This window comes from Gymnodraco acuticeps, unplaced genomic scaffold (genome assembly GCF_902827175.1).
Source record: "Gymnodraco acuticeps unplaced genomic scaffold, fGymAcu1.1, whole genome shotgun sequence".
Lineage (NCBI taxonomy): Eukaryota > Metazoa > Chordata > Actinopteri > Perciformes > Bathydraconidae > Gymnodraco > Gymnodraco acuticeps.
Window position 1 is genome coordinate 318335 of NW_022990353.1, and position 5383 is coordinate 323717.

Below are 5383 nucleotides of genomic sequence, written 5' to 3' on the forward strand. Positions count from 1 at the left end.
TGTAAATGGTCTGTAAAGGCTTACATTACAACGGTTCCTTCAGAGGGAGTTTCTTAAGTCTGGGAATTTACCATACAGGCAGGATATTATGTAAGAAATGTTACATTTTCTTTAGTGCTGTCAAAATTATCGCGTTAATGGCGGTAATTAATGTTTTGAATTAATTGCGTTAAAATATTTAACGCATTTAACGCATGTGCAGAATGGCCTGCCCCATACTGCCACCAGTGGCAGCGCCAGGGTATGGCTGAGGTAGGCTACACCCATACCAAGAAATGGCTTAGCCCCACCATGAAAAATGATGTTAAAGTAAGCAAAATAAAGTCTGCCAACTCGCGCGGAGTACATTGCACTGACAGCAGTTAGTAAGATTGATTTCAGTAGCCACGGTTTTGAAAACTTTTGTCACGTAGTGATCGTCTTCTCAATAGAACATCTTTGATAACGGCGTGGTGTTGTTGCAGGAAGTCCCGACGGAGAATACTTTTGCTGTAGTACAGGGGTGCACATGCGTACCGTCACTTGTGTCACAAAGCGCATTTGCGTACCGACGTACTTGTGAAGCTTTTCCAGAAGGCGGTTAGATCACCGGACGACAGAGTCGGTCTCCGTGTGCACAGACAGGGCTGCTGTTCACGTCGGTCTGTACAACGGAATTGTGCCAAAACTACGCCAACCGGCTGCGGAGGGAGACTCCCCCCCCCTCAGAAAATCTTCTGAACCGAGCTCCTCCAACAATGCAACATAGTTATATTAATAAAATACAAATACAAAATTCTGCAAGAAGTCTATATACAAGATGTGGGTAAAGGTGGAAAAGGAAACGGGGGACAAAAGGACACTTCTGCTACAGTGTAGATATGTCAATGAAAAAACTGAAGTCAGGCTCCTCCAACAGAGCAACATGAACAACATATATAAAACTGAAAAGCACACGGTGAACTAATACCGAAAAAAAGGCAGAGTTGGAGAGGAGCCAAAGACACAGCAGCCATCTTGTATGTGATGGAGCTGCACGCTTTGGAAAATACAAGTTATTCAGATCATTTTGACGGATATTGGACCATTGTTGAACATTGTTCTCATTATAATATTAAAACATATTATATATTAACCAATGTATTATGTTGACGTTTAACCCTTTGGTACTGTAGTGTTTAGGATCAAATATAATAAATGTAAATTTGCCATCCTTAACATATATTGTGTGTGTGTGTGGCCTAGCATTACTATACTTGTATAGGTCGCGTTAACCGAATATTTTCCGTCTATGACGGATTTTTTTTAACAATGACGGACAAATCTGAAAGCAGTCCGTCATTTTGACAGATTACAACAAACTCAGAACAGCGCCAAAGTTTCCCCGCAGCGAGGCTCCGGTGTTATGCCGTGTTATGCCAACACATCCTCACTCCCAGGTCGGCCTATGTTGACGTTATGTCAAGTCCCCTGTGTCGGCTTTTTCCAACGCAAGGCGGGGGCCCTTAGCGTCCATTTTCAGCTTTCCGGGATGTCCATATGCTTCTATGGACGCTCATGGAAGCACGGCATTCGTTTGTGTCGACTGCCCTTAAAGGCAATGTGAGCGTCCATTCTCATTGGATAACGGAGAATTGTACACCCGGAAGTAAGTATTCCCCTTACTGTCGATTGATTTTACAGTGATATCTGCACTACTCATCGACTAAAAAACACCAGATTATCCTTGTTAATTACACAACATTGATTGGTTTAAATTGTGTGCAATGCTTTTGTATTTTTCCCCTTCGATTCGGAGAAACAAATATGTTTTCGGAGTAAAGGATGGCAGAAGACACTACACTACCCAGAATCCCCAGCTATCGTTTGGACTACACCATGTGCTCTGTTTGACGTCACGTGATCTTCAATTGACGCTAAGGGCCCCCCCTTGCGTTGGAAAAAGCCGACACAGGGGACTGACATAAGTAACGTCAACATAGGCCGACCTGGGAGTGAGGATGTGTTTATACAGCTATCAGACTACTTATATCACACCAATTCATAGATGAAGTTATGGACCTTTGCTTGAGGAATTTTTTTCTAATTGGACCTTGTTGAATATTAATTGAATACCCCTGGTCTAGACTGTTAGTAGTGGCAAGAAGTCCACACTCTTTCAGTTTTTACTGTCCTTGATATAGGTATGCCTTTTTCCAAATGTCTGTCTTTTCTTCCAGAGTTATTCATCGATGGCCTGGGCTCCTTAATGGTGGCAGCCATGTGTCCATTGGCCATTAGGACCATATGCATCACAAGGACACGAATAAATACAGCACGTTCAGGCACCCTGGGCTGGGTGATGAAAACTCAAAGCGTCGTCATCTATTCTTCAAAAACAACCTGAAGTGTCTACGTTATTGATAGAAGACCACCAGAGAATATTATATGGAGCAGGGATGGGCAACTTGGATGGTGGTGGGGGCCACATCATTTATGTACTGGCCACCAGGGGGCCGCAGATTTACTTGGAACACACACGCACACACATTTCATATTGTATGTAATTATTAACAAATATACCAAGTCTGACATCTTCCTTGACATTTGTCAATCTTTCAGGGAACATCCTCTAACAAGCTCAAACAAATATCAGTTCATGTCACGGAGGTGATCTCTGGGCTCATAGATCTCGGCCTCCGTTACGGGTTGTTTAGGTTTTTGTTGTTGAAAAGTGTTCCCTTTCCCCATCTCTGTCGTTGATTGTGTGCACCTGGTGCCCTGTGTTGGCTCCTCCCCCCTCACCTGTGTCCTGTTGGGTTGATTGGGTTGGGCATAGGCTCTGGGGTTTTGCTGTTTGGGAGGTAGTGTGTGTGGGATCCTGGTGGCTGCAGGCTGTGAACAGCAGCAGCAGGATTGAGGCTGTGTGTATTGTGTTCATGCTGAAATAAATGCCCACACCGGGTTATATTTGGGACGTGCTGCCTCTGCCTCCTTGCTTGGTCTGGGCCGCTCAATTGTCAGCCTCACAGTTCACATAAATGTTATTTCAGTTTTACAAGTGGCATGTTTGTATTGAACAGGTTATTTAACAGTGGAATGAAACTATTTTTAAACTATTGGAAAGCACGGAAAATGCGTGTGCATTAAGATTAAACATTAAGATGACATAAACATGAAGTCATGAACACTAACCCAGACATTAGTTGTCTAACTTGAACCTAAGACACTTGAAGCCTCTGCTGACGCACAATAAGGGGAATGTCAACACCTGTCAACTCTTGCTCTGGAGGCTCGACATGAGACGTTGAAATATCGCGGGACAAAGACGCCGGCAGCCTTGAGAGCACATTTTTCATCATTGTTCCACAATGTTTATCATCATGAAATTAATATCTATATATTTTATACTACATGCACTCACTGCTTACCGTTTTCATACTTTATACACACTGTTCATACTGCTCATAGGGTACTGTGTAGGCTATATCTAGTGTATTCATACCCCTCACTGTTTATTCATCATTCAATTCATTCTATATTTTATTCTGTAGATTGTGTACATTACTTTTCACTTTACTACTTGTTGCACCTGGTTAGAAGCTAAACTGTATTTCGTTGTCTCAGTAGGCTACCTGTAATCTGTGCAATAACAATAAAGTTGTATCTAATCTTGAGCAGGAACAAATGTATTTACTTAGTACATCTGACATTCACGATTATCCACATTTGTGCATTCTTTATAAATGCAAACTGGTCAAGACCACTGACGGAAGTAGTTTTGAAAAGCAATAAGTGGTTCTGTCATTTACATGTTGGATTCAACCCCCCTTGTATTGATTTGTTTTAAAATGAACAGACACTTGAGTCATTCATTTGTAGTGATATAATTATTGTGGGATTTCTATTGCATCCACTTCATCTGCAACGAAGAACGCCAGCGCAATTTCCACCATTGCAAACCGAGTCAAGCCGACTCCGAGCTGTCCGACTTCAGACGAGCTTTTTGAGACCTCCCCCAGATGCAATCGGCTATTCTCGTCTACTTTCGAGGTGAGCCGCAGCTCATCTCAAACAAGCCTATTGACTAACATTGGGAAAGACACGTCTCGTCTGTAAATCGTTGGATAATTTTTTTTTTAACTAAATGAACATTTGTATAGCCCTTATTAAAAACATTCGGTCCTCAAGTTGTAAAATGTGCTAATAACGTTATTCTGAGAGTTATTTTCCTCGGCATTATGAACGCGGATCTAACTCACGGGACCGCGCCGCCCGGCACGTTCATGTGACGTGTCCAGTAGCCTACATGAGTTGTACCTTTACCCATGGACGCACAATAAGAACGAATTATATGATATGAATACTTTCGTGACGTTTCGCTCTCTCAAAAGTTGGGCCATTTTGTATTCATGCACCAATGAGCAACTCTCATAGGAATCTCATAGGAATCCCCCCCGCCTCCCACGCTGTATCCAGTTCTTATTATACATCCCCATGATTGCATGAGGTATGAAACAAAATAAGGTAATTATTATCATGATTAATTGATTTTTACACTGGGGAATTTGTTCGGAAAGACATCATAGGAATGGTACGATTAGCAAACATCTTATTTTGTTTTCTGCCAATTTACAGCTTCACACTTCAGTCCAATAGGTGGTGATAATGGGGGGCCGCGTGTGGTGCAGTGGGTTGTGCGTTTGTGTTAGGATCAGGGGTCACAGGTTCAAACCCCACTGCAGTCAGCTGGGCAAGACACTTCACCCCAAATTGCTCCTGTGGGGATTAGTATTGAGTATGACAAGTGACATGTAATGTAATAATGCTCCATAGCGTTGGTTGTCAACTGCCAATAAACACCAGCGAAGAAGAAACTGGACCCTTCTACATAGTGGGATTTATTCTGAAATACATTAAAAGTAGTATTTTACTAATATTTTATTTGAACATTTACAAGTGTACATAATATATATATTTTTATGATTTTGTTTTATTTAGTTTTCTGTCAATTTAAAGCTCCAGTCCAATAGGTGGCGATGATGTTCCAGAACGTTGGTTGTCAACTGCCAATAAACACCAGCGAAGAAGAAACTGGACCCTTCTACATAAGAGGCTTCTCAATACTCAAATTTCCCTTCCTCGACTGCTCGACTCCTCGGTCCTCCGGTAGTGACCCGGAAATGAATTTCAGCGCGCCATTTTGAAGGACGTCTCATTTCTCTAAATGCACACCGAGGACCGAGCATCGAGCGTCGAGGAGCTATAACCGAGGATACACTGATGGTTCCTCCATGGCTCCTCCACGGATGCATTTCCGGGAACGGTGGAGGCGTGACGCACGGCCGGACTTATCTCAGCCAATGACAGCTCTGCATGCATCCCCTGGATATTATTTTAGAAACTGCTTTCATCGCGTCGCGAT